Here is a 12,865-nt window from a genome sequence, read left to right on the forward strand (position 1 = left end):
ATGTAGCTTACTTTTACGCACGATCAGTGCACCTATCCAAAACTTTACTTTTTATGGTTCTTTTTAAACGGATGCACGGGCAAATTCCAATTAGTTGATATTGGTGGATGAATTTCCCTGCAGGGCCCCTGCTGTAACAATTGCTTTTGAAATTCTTGACATCGCTCTCTGATTATGTTTCAGGTCCACGTGGAGAACACAACCACGACCTACCCAATGATGAACCAGACCAGCGCTGGCTCGAGCTTCAATATGACCACGAGCTTCAATATGACCCCGGACGTCAACCATACTACGTTTAACACCACTCTGAAAGGAGACGGCGTGTCCCATCAGTCCAGCGCCATCACGCTGCTCATCCCACTAGTGGCATTGGCGGGCTCCCTCCTGCAGGGTCGGTTGTAGAGGAACTGACTCACCAAGACTGATGTCGTCGGCCGAGATGGGAAGAAGATGGATGAAGAGCCATTTCTTTTTTCTCTCGAAAGGGAATGGTATGCACTGCTAACTTAACCTGAAGAATTGTGAGATTTTGGACTATACATGAACGACAATCAATAGAATGGTTGCCTGTTTGGACCTTAACGACACATGTACATTCTATTATCTGCGCTCAGCCTCTAGTGAGCAACAACCTCGAGTTCTTGGTATGGAGCTTTCCACGAGGATTTAAGATACTCTGTATTTTCCTTCATTCTCTCCGTTTCTTTGTGCAAGTAAGGGGTTGTTGTGATGCCTCTGATTAAGTGTCCATTTTGGGTGTGGCAGGGAAATCAACGGAATGATAAGAAAACAAATGGGTTGAGGCCCCAAAATGTATCCGTCTGGCATGTTTCTGCAACTGTGTGCTTTTCATTTGTGTGATGTAAAATAGGGGTGGGCATCGACGATCGATAATTGATCGATAAGGATCTTGGTCGATCACAAAATAAAACATTTGGTCGATCACAAAAAAAAAAAAATTTGTGATCGACCAAATGTTTTATTTTGTGATCGACCAAGATCCTTATCGATCAATTATCGATCGTCGATGCCCACCCCTAAAAATAATTTGTCTTGTAAATTCGTGTGATGTGGTTCATTTTGTAGGTGGAGATTTGATATGCTTTTAGACCAATTTTATAGTGTTACGGTTTCTGAAGTGTGTGTGTGTTCTTGTACAAAATAAATTGTCCTCCATTTGAATTATTGTTTTGTGTCTTCTGACTTCTCAGAAAGATCTGAGTTGGCATGTCCACCTTCCAACAGGCAAATGAAGCTTAGTTCTGTCTTTTACCCAGTCCTTAAATTGGCCATTTTGCTCTAGTTGGGCAGGGTCAGGCCTCCTTCACTTGCCAATGCATGAGAACTTTGAGACGGTTGTGACTGAAGCTTAATCTGCTCACCAGTCAACAGGGCCGGACGTGGCCCCCCAAACACGTTTTGTCGAGGGGTTGGAGTTTTTGATTGACTGGTGTTTAGTTGATTAGATATCAACATTTGAAAGTTGAATAACTATAAATAAATATTTCCAACTATAAAAGCAAAAAACTTGCAGATGACAATGTCTAACTAGACAATGACAAATTAACACCAATAAACATAGGATAAATTAATTAATTAACAACCAATATAAAAGTGTAAAATATTCCAAATAAATAGTGGAGACTCAAATGAACTTAACTACAAACAATTAACTGTTCAAAATAATAAAAAGGAGTCAACATAACTATAAAAGCAACATACTTGCACATAACAAGGTCTAAGTAAAGACAATAACAAATGAACACCAAAAAAACAAATTTTGACAATGCAAAATATTCCAAATAAATAAAGTGAACTCTATAAAATTGTTAACTGTTAACAAAACAGGCTACTGTAAACTATAGCTACCCATCCTCTCCACCATCCAACATCACAAACTGCGATTAGAGCTAATTCAGGCTTGTTTTGATCATTCGCAATAATGTCAGATCGAGTTCCACTCCCTGAATTTGGCTCAAATAATTCGCTGTTTGGTTGCTATTCAACCAATCCTTCAGAACAAACCTGGTAGCAACCAGAAAAAATGTCTCACAGGCGGAAACTAAATCCCAAACGACAGTTCCGTCAAGTGTCACTTTAGAAATATGAGTTCCCACCTTTTACAAGATAAATAGATCATTTGATAGTGTACTAGATAAATAGTTAGTGTGCTGGACAGATAGTGTATCAGCTTGCATCAAAAATAGCAGAGCGGAGTGTTTGGCACAGGGGTTAAGGCAGCCAGTTAGCGATCAGAAAGTTGCTGGTTCGATCCTTGCCTTGGGAGACAGTGGTTGACTTTAATTTAATGTTGTTGTTTTTTTACATTCATCAGAAGCCTTCATGCAAATCGATTTACAATGAATACATCTGTCTAAGTGAATCATCTATCCATCAGTAATCATAAGAAATAATAATCTATGCCAAATCCAGGGTCCAGTTACAATGCTAGAACATCATTTATTAGTCAGATAGGCTTCAAACACCATTGTAATTATGTCAGTTCTCATAAATTAGCCTACACCATAATTTTAAACATACATTTTTAGATTATTGCAGAGTACAAGCATCAGATAACGAAATGCAGTAACAAGTGTATATCAAAAGTGAGATTCGAACCCCTGTCTTAAGACAAAACTATGATCTGATGGCATTGGCTAATACCACTCTGCCATCCTGGCAATATGATAAGTTCTAGCCTGCTGCTAATATCACCATAGTAGTGAATGTTCATTTATAAAAAATTGAACATAAAACAATAAGTAGGGGCTAGTATGACCTACGCATTTAATCTGTCAGCTATTTATTAACAAACCATTTCCCTCGCCTTAATTACATTTTTATATTTAATAATATTTTTGAGACTTTGGTCGACATAGCCCAGTCTGTATGAGCCCACCAACGTGGATGACCGCAAGTGTATGGCTGCTGACGATTGCTGAAACGCCTGCATATTATTTTGATGAACAGATGACAGAATATACAGTGTGGCTGACTGGGAAACTGCTGTCCAAGAGTTTAAATACACAACGCAAGAAGTCTGTTACATAGGCGTAGGCTAGGTAGGGCGATTGTTTAGAATTAAGAGCCTATACATGACTGTCTACTCATGGACCCATTAATATTGTCTTTGATATTACTACAACGTTGCGTCCTAATGGCTTGATACATCAGTAGTAGCAAAGCGTGGGCTGCTAAAACTCGTCTGTTGATGGCGGGAAAGCATCGCAACGTCATAATGCTCATATGACCAGATACACTATTACGTCATCATTTTAAAAAATGGTGTCTTTATTTGTTTCGGAGGTACATTAACATTAATGGTACATTTGTTGATTGCACTTTGTTGATTCTTACTCTCAATATTGTTTTTGGAACATCTCTCTCCTCAGTCATGAAGGACAAAGGTCTACCGGGTAAGGCTTCAACCCCTACTAGGCCCCCTGAGCGAAGTGAGAGACGACACTTCCCTGACATCAACATATCCAAGCAGAGAACTGAGACGAGGGGTTCTCTCCAGGGTTCATCATCAGTGACCTCTACCGCCAGGTTCCATTTGTTCCCTGATGTTAAGAAGAAGGTGCTCCAGCCCCAAAGCCACATCTCCAGGCCATCGCAGGCCATCCCACTGCCACCCAAGCCATTCCTTCATCAGGGACTTCAGCAATATGTTAACCACTACCCATTCTAAAACATGTACAATGTACATGTACAATGTACAACAACCAGTACAATGTACATGTACATGTGCAAGAGTTCTGAAGTCTAACATATTGTTACAACACTTCTGGTCAAGGCATAAAGGTTACTACAGTATCAACTGTCAATGTCGCTCATCCCTCTTCTCCATGACGCACAAGCTGAGATGCAGAAGTGCACTGTACCTGTGCGTAGGCTGACTGGGTGATTTTCTTTAGGTCATCCTGCACCCAGTTGTGATCTTTCCAAAGAACACCTGTTCGGCCACTCGTCCCCCCAGCATCATACACATCCTGTCAAAGAGCTGCTCACAGGTGTACAGGTACTGCTCTTTGGGCAGATACTGTGCATATCCTAATCCCTTCCCTCTGGGGATGATGGACACCTAGGGAGGACAATAAATTCATGACCACTATCTGAAAAGTAAAGCTGCATTTTTTGCGTGTTCTAGATTGGTGATGTCCGGATCATTTCTGCTGCACTACCACACTTCTAAAAGACACTGGTTACTTACTTTGCACTGCAGTTATTCCATCAGAACAGAATGTACATGTATGGGGCGCTTAGGTGGCATAGCGGGTTAAGCATTGACCATGTAACCGCAGGGTCCCCGGTTCGATTCCCGGTCGGGGAATCCTCTCTCTCTCTCACCCATCCTTCCTGTCTAAATCTCCACTGTATCTATCAATGAAAAAATATGAGTGGGACTGCCCCACTCAGAAAAAATATCTGAAAAAAAAGAATGTACATGTATAATCTCCTCCAGGATGTTCAGTAACTGTGTATACAGTACCCAGCTTAAGTAATGGGACAGTGAAGCATGTTTTTTTTTCTTTTGGACCTATACCAAAAGATTGCATTTGAAATCAAACACTTACTGTGTGATGAAAGTATAGATTTTATACATTAAGAAATTGTCCTATTATGGCACATTTTAAGACCACATACTCAGAGTAAAATGATATTTCAACTAAACAGGAAATTAGGCTGAAACATCCCTTTAAACTTGTGGTTATTTAAGACAGAGCTTGTATAATGATGTCTCAGAGCTCCTGACATTGATTTGATTTCATGTGGAGGTTGTAATCAAACAGAGTTGTTTATAGAGTGATGTGTCAAGTCACATGCAAATGACATGTGTGTATAAATGGCATATTTACATAAAGTATTGTCTGGTTAGGAACCCCAGACTAAACATCAATACAAAACATAGCACCTAAAGAGGGAGTTACCTTTAGTAGTGGGTCTGCATATTGCATGCAAGATCCAGCCCACGATGGCATGGCCTGCTTCATGGTACGCTACGGTCTTCTCATTGGGCTGCAGGACCTGGATCTTCTTCTCAAGAGTTAAGGGGCCCCTTCAATACGAAAATAACCCATGGGAATAAAAGTGAAATTACGCCCCTGGCAACCATCATAGTATTATATATATATATATATATATATATATATATATATATATATATATATATATATATATATATTATAAGTAATATATATTTTAGATGCCATCCACCTGAATGTAATTTACAATCTATAGATAAACCTATTGAAGACCATGTTGATCCAAGTGATTAATGGCTTCCCCACTCCCACCCTAGTTGACTACATGGACCTAATGCTGTCACAAATGCAATGAATTAGAAAAATGGCAAACGCCTACCTCTTTGTTGCTGCTTGTTTCTGACCTCCGTGTGGCACTGTTTCTTCCGGAAGAATTGGAACGGAGAACAACTGAAATGAAGGGACCTAGGGCCAAGGCACCCTTCCATTCCAAATTGACACATTGCCTTCCCTTGCTCCCTCCTATCGAGTGAGGCCTTCAATGACCATCTGATTAGATTTCTGTGAGTGGCCCTAGCTGAGCGCAGGGGATTGAGTGAGGGGGAGCCAGAACTGCCATTAGTAATCGCTGTTTCATACGTCCAAAGACGGGCATGAAACAGCGTGTTGAATGAATCTTTGAATGTTTTGGGGATATTTGGTGTACATAGAATTCCCCCTTCCCTTGCTATACAGTGGAATTGCCCTCATGTTCGCTGCCATCTTACATCCGGCCAAAACGGGGAGTCCCCACTTGAGTGAAGGGAAGGAACACACTGAAGCAAACGTTTATTAAGGAATGGAAAGTCTTCCTGTAAGTGGACTGGAGTATGTTTTCCTATGCCCCTAGCAGTTGGGGGCTCTTAGTGCAACCCATATATATATATTATAGATTATATTTTGACGTTTTTTATTCCAATGTTTGCGGACTTGCGGTGGTGGGTTCTTCTTCTTCGGCGTATGGGTTGTTGTTTTCCTCTCCACTCCACCAGGCTCGGGGCCGAGGGGCTACCCTTTTACCACCCCGAGACCTGGTTGAGGGGCTCACCCGGGCTATATTTCTGGACACCCCTCCAGAAGCCACGTCATCGTGGTGGTGGGTGTAGGGCCCAGACGTTTTTTTTACTAAGGCCCCCATAATAGGTTCAGCCGGCACTGGTAATTTGCATTATTTATATTGACCACAAGGGGGAACTGTGATCTTGTGCAAATCAATGGTGTACAATTCATCATTGGCCAGATTCATCGTTGGCCACAAAACAACATAGAATTTTTCAGCAAAAATACATCAGATTCAGAAAGGAGATCCTGATGTGATGAAAGTGATAAACCCACTTCCCCAAGGTAGTTGTGTAGCATAGTTTATAACAGATCTTAATCCCAAAATAGCCGGTTAGGCAATAGGTTGACCGTTATTTAAGTTTCTTATGAGACTGAAAGTTAGGGTTAGGGTTAGGTTTTATTGTGCAACAAACCCCAATAGTAATAGCGTTAAAGCAAGAGTTCTTTCAGGAAAACGTTTCAAATTGAAGGGCAGGTCAGGTGGTTTTGGGGGTGCGCCCCTGTTGTCGTCACACAGTTTGGTCAGGGGTATAAAAGCCCTTGGATTTCACTTACATCCATTCACAGCAAACAGAAGTTACTGACGGGCTAGCGGCTTGAAACATAGGATTTGAGAAGAATACCAACACCAGAATGACTAAAATGGTTTCTACTTACATTGCAGTCCTTATGCTTGTTATGCATTTTTCATCACAGGTATGGTGACTTTTCATTGAACTATTGCCTTGTTTTTGAGTTGTGAAGTTCAGATGTAATTTTTTCGTTTTGAAACAAACTACATTTAGCATTGAAACATGCTTCGTGTCCTCGTGTCCGCACAGCTGTCTTCAATCTGATTAGGCCTACATGTTGCTGTAAATACATTTTCAAACGGAATGAGGCAGAGACTACAGCCGCATTGCTGCCAGCTGAACCTTCGAAAGTCTGAAGTTGCCGTGGCTTGCCCCAATGAATTTGTAGTCAATTTAGTTCTAGAATGTAACATGGTTGACGTCGAAACTATTGAAGTTTCGCAAATTCTGGAGACTTTCGCGTGCCATCGGTGCGCTTATCCAAATGTTTACGTGCCATGTTTTAAGCTTTGAAACTGATCCACGTGCAAAACCTATTTTGCTTTATATAGGCCCATTGATAAATTAATTGCTGTGCTTTAACAATTATGATTTTATGTTAAGTTGTTCTGGCACCAGCATTGACCCTCTGGTCTTCTGTTTCAGATCCAGGCGGACAATACTACCATGACTACCCCGATGATGAACCAGACCACTGGCTACAATATGACCACTGTCGGAGTCAACAGTAATATGACTGAAGTCATTCCCAAAGGAGCGAGCGTGTCCTTGCAGTTCAGCGCCATCACGCTGCTCATCCCAGTGGCGTTGGCAGGTTCCCTCCTGCAGGGTCGGTTATAGAAGGAGTGACTCGCCCGGACTGAACAGAGACCGCCAAGACTGACATCGGCGTCCGAGATGGGGCAAACGATGTTTGATAAGGAGCATTTGTTTGTTAATTCTCGAAAGGCAATCGTGCGCACCCAACCTGAGGATTTATGCGAGATTTGAGGTTATGCGTGAACCAGAATCAATAGAACGGTTACATTTTGACCTCAGACACTCAATGGAAATTATATTTTGTCTTCTCTCATCAGCCACCAACTACCCGGCCGCGTCCCGCGCGCTTCAAACTCGAGTCCTTGGTGTGGTGCTGTCCGATGGCGCACACCGCCGTGGATTTAAGAAACTCTGCTCTTTTGACTTCGCTTTGTTCCACTGTCCAGTTAAGGGGTCGTTTTGGACTGTTCTGTAACTACTGATGTCTCGATTTTGGCTGTGCCAGGGAAATCGACGGAATAATAGGCTGAGGAGATTGGTTGAGGCGCATTGTGGGGAAATGTATCCATCGTCTGTCTGGCACGTTACTGTAACTGCGCTTTCATTCGTGCAATTCCAATGGCTAGCCTACTTGTCAGAGGCTTGATTGTAAACGTGATTTAAATCATATTTGTCTTGTAAATTCCCGGCATATCCGTGTGATATAATTGTGTAAATGGAAATTTAAATATGCTTTTAGACTATTTTTTTGTAATATCAGGTTCAATAAAGCTTTCCGAAATGTACTTGTGAGTTGTGAAAATTGCTATAACAAGTTCTCGTACAAAATAAATTGTGAAAATAACATGTCTTGCCTGAATTCTTGTTTTAGAAGCAACTCGTTGCTCAGTTCGTAGCACCTGACTTCTCAGAACTGAAATGTCTTTAGGCTACGATTAATGGCGAATTACCTTAAAACGGAAAAGTGAAGCCTATTCACCCAGTCCTATTTGGGATTCAAACAATGACAGCGGTCTCTCGCCGAGCTGGGGCTGGACAAGCCTACCACTCGCATTCATAGATTCTTCGGATGCATGTAGGCCTAGGCTACTGACTATCCATGAGGTAAAACAATTATAGTTTTGATGCTGTATTTGTTTAGCCTACTATTAAAAACAGTGGCATCAAACGATCTTATTTTTGGTTTTGATGTCTTAAGACCTTTTAACTAAGATTTAATTACTCTATGGATGTAGCCTTAAAGAAAATCTTATGGGTTTCCCCCACAAGTTAATGTAGGTCTCTGGGGTCCCCAAAACATGTAATAATTGAAAGTTTTGTTGAAAATTCCACTCAGATTTTAATCTAAATGTATTCTACCATGCCATAGGCTACCTCTCTGTTCCAGTCCTTTTCTTGATGGGCTGTTTTTGTGTCTGTCGCTTTAAATCCAAATGAGCTGCTTCTCCCCATGCCCCACTCCTGAGGTTAATTGGCATAAGTGCTGAAGGCCGGAGGAACGTCTCTGCACAACTTGATATGTGAGAGCGAACTAACCCAGTTTACTTGTGTTGCCTATTTATAAGACCAGATAAATTAAACAAACTTCGCTAAATCAATATGGGCAGAGCTACGTTGATGGACATAGTACATCTACAGTAGCCTATTAAAAAATTTCCCTGGAATATCATTCATTCAGAATTTTATTTTATTAATTCAGCCCTCCTGTTATTTCTTTCTAATAGCAACCGTATAGCCTGTGAGTGATGCTACGTGTAATTATACATTCAACTGTTTATTAGAGCTTAGCCAATACATTATTGCGCATTTCCCTTGACAAGTCAACTTTATTATGGCTGCTATTGCGAAACAATTCTCTGGTAGTATTTGCCTGCTGAAGGGAAAGCCATAAGCGTAGGCTACTTGAAAATAACTATTATAAATATAATGACTTGCTACATCGATGTTGGGAAAGGAAAACTACATAGTAGGGTCCAAAACCAAAATTCCGTGACCACTCTCTGGCTAACATGTTTTGATGATTTATTTGACTTCTAGGGACCTTTTATGAAAAATGTAGCCTCCAGGTGCCTCCCAAAAATCCCCAGAGGGCCAAATCCAAAATACCTGGTCAGGCAGCGACCTCCCATACCTATTGTTATCGTACGCTACCATTATTAATTATTAATCAAGCCTTTGACTCTAATATGTCAACAAGATGAAACAAGAATTTTTAACCTGGCTTTATCCAATGTTCAGATTTAGGTTCTTGAATGTTATGCAAATTACAGCATATTTAATTAGGTAACACCTCATTTGCATATTTAAACATACAATTTCAGAAAACTTGTAATACAAAAAATAATTGTCTTAATGTAAGTGATTAACTGGGGAAGTTTCATAGTGATAGCTATTAGTTAATTTTTTTTACCCTATTCACCTGCCTTAAAGGTTACAGGTATTTTGGATTTGGCCCTCTGGCAAAAAACCCCGGGATTTTTGGGAGGGACCTGGAGGCTACATTTTTCATAAAAGGTCCCTAGAAGTCAAATAAATCATCAAAACATGTTAGCCAGAGAGTGGTCACGGAATTTTGGTTTTGGACCCTAACAGGTTGACCAATCTCGCGCTGCAAATTCGTATCGAAGTGAAACGATCTTTGGAAACAAACTACAATTATTAGGCCTAAATTGACACAAAATAGATTTTTAAAATATATACATAAGGCGTATAAACTCCTCAAAGAAAACATCAGAAATATTATTTCGGTCGATTATTCCTCCCCTTTAATAATACCAATTGGTATTGTATTTTTTTTTATCGTCGGAAAGCCTGATTAGTCACCTTTTACAATGAGGTACAACTTGTAAGGATCATGCATTCGTGGAATGAGCAACACAGCTAACCGTGTGGGTGGCGGCCCACAATGTTTTGCCAAAATCCCCTGCAATATTCTTCTGTTGGTATTCACTCTAGTTTTGAGCTTCAAGTGCTGGCAGGTGTAGTATGCCAGTCACAGGTGTGTGATTGGCACCTAATTGACAGCACTTGTCCTGCAACTTTGTTGAGTTTGTGTGTGCTCCAAGCATAAACATGCCACGTTTGTCCCTTCAGGATAAGGCCTGTGCAATAAGGCAGGTGGAAGCTGGTACCTCCAGAATTTGGGAGTGGAGAGGATGGAATGGCCTGCCGTGAGTCCAGACCTCAACCCAATTGAACACTTGTGGGATCAGCTTGGGCGTGCTGTATGTGCCAGAGTGACCAACGCAACCATGTTAGCTGACTTGCGGCAAATCCTGGTTGAGGAATGGGATGCCATCCCACAGCAGTGTGTGACCAGGCTGGTGACCAGCATGAGGAGGAGGTGCCAAGCTGTTGTGACTGCGTATGGATCTTCCACACGCTACTGAGGTCCCTCCCTGACAGTGTAAAATGAATAAAGTGTAAAAATTGCCAATATGTGTTGTTTTTTCCTTATTACTGTGGGAGAGTGCAATCATCCAATCCACCAAGCAACTCAAAACGAAAGTGAATATCAACAGAAGAATATTGCATGGGATTTTGGCATTTTTGGGGGGGCCGCTACCCACATGTTTAGCAATGTTACTCATTCCACGAATGCATGATCCTTACAAGTTGTACCTTGTTGTAAAGGTGACTAATCAGGCTTTCCAACAATAATAAATACCAATTGGTATTATTAAAGGGGAGGAATAATCGAATTGAATTATTAGGATACCCATTAGCTGCAAAGCATCAGCTGCTCTTCCTGGGGGGTATTCCATCAACGTTGCTAAAGTAAAATCCAGGTTTATTTTGATACATTTCGTGAGACTTATCAAAATATCCAGGCTTATTTTGATAATTCTCGCAAGATTCTCGCAAGAAGGATTTTCTTTTAGTGACGTTGGTGGAATACCCCCCTGGGGTCCACACAAAACATATACAAGAAACCATCACAAAACATATAACAAAGAAGAAAAACATCAACATATATAACAACAAATGACAAAAATAAAAACAAAGTAAAGGTCAGCAATGTTCACAGAAACACATAACAAAAAATAACCATCCACACACAAAAACAATAAATAACAGAAATAGAATTGCACAAGAATAGAATTGCACACGTGAATCTATATGTCTAGACTTTGTTATGTATATATATATACATACATGACACTGGAAGAGCAAAGAATATACATTATAGACAGAGCTATGTATGCAAAGACTGACCATCCATATCGTGAATGGAGACCGTGGCGGTTGAGTGCATTGCCTATTGTTTTCTATGTGATAACTGGACCTGCTGCTTCCAAGTCTTTCTGGAGTTCTACTTGAGTGGTCCTGGGCTCTTGGGCTCTTGGGCTACTCTTCTGACAACTTTCTGACTGCCTGGTCAGAAATCTGTGTGTGGCTGGTTGATGGTCTAGTGATGTTCCTTCCACTTGCGGATAATGGCTCCAATGGTGCTTATAGGAACATTTAGGAGTTGAGAAGTCCATCAGTAACCAGCGCCATTACTATGCTGCTCAACAATCTTGGGAGAGCTCTTTGCCTCTACCCATCATGAGATGTTTCTTGCAGGAAAGCTTGGTGACAAATAATTTGTTTACTTGCATTCAGTGGTGGAGATCGCATCATGAAGATCGCCAGCTAGCTAGCAGCTACCCTAGTCTGAAAACGTAGTGAATGAATGACGCAAATGATCGGATCGGCCGAGGCTGCTATGCTTGAAGTTTTGACAGTAATGACAATCAGAAAAACTAGTGCAAACTTTCGCTACATCACCAGTATTGGAGGACGTATTATGCCAGCAAGGCCGGTGTTGACTATGGGCAGCGCTAAATAGACATTAGGCACCTACAGAAAATACAAATATGAGATTAAACATTCAAACATGCCCATGTAATGGGTGGGTAAGACGCACGTTTTGGTGGGCTGACCCCACCCCTGCCCATAGCCACTGCTAGCCTTGAATCACACCCAAACCACATAGTGTTCACTAAACCTTTTCGTTTATTAATTTGATCTCAGCAGACGTAGCCAAGCTCCGATCCATCAATCCATGTCTTGAAACAACATGGTGGGGCAGCATATCTAGCAGCTGGTGCAACCCGCAGCAATGTTGTTTGTTAATGTTTCTGCTGTAACAACTCTTACCTACAAACTTAACTCAGTCTCAATGTAATGCTCTGGTTGTGTAGAAATGGCTGTAGATCTGACTAGAGAAATGTCTTAATTTATGGTAATGTTTCACTACCGTTCAAACGTTTGGGGTCACCTAGACAATTTCATGTTTTCCATGAAAACTCACACTTTTATTTATCAAATGAGTTGCAAAATGAATAGAAAATATAGTCTAGACATTGACATGGATAGAAATAATGATTTTTATTTGAAATAATAATTTTGTCCTTCAAACTTTGCTTTCGTCAAAGAATGCTCCCTTTGCAGCAATTACAG

The sequence above is a fragment of the Nansenia antarctica genome (genome assembly GCF_963989245.1).
Source record: "Nansenia antarctica genome assembly, chromosome: 1".
Taxonomy (NCBI): Eukaryota; Metazoa; Chordata; class Actinopteri; order Argentiniformes; family Microstomatidae; genus Nansenia; species Nansenia antarctica.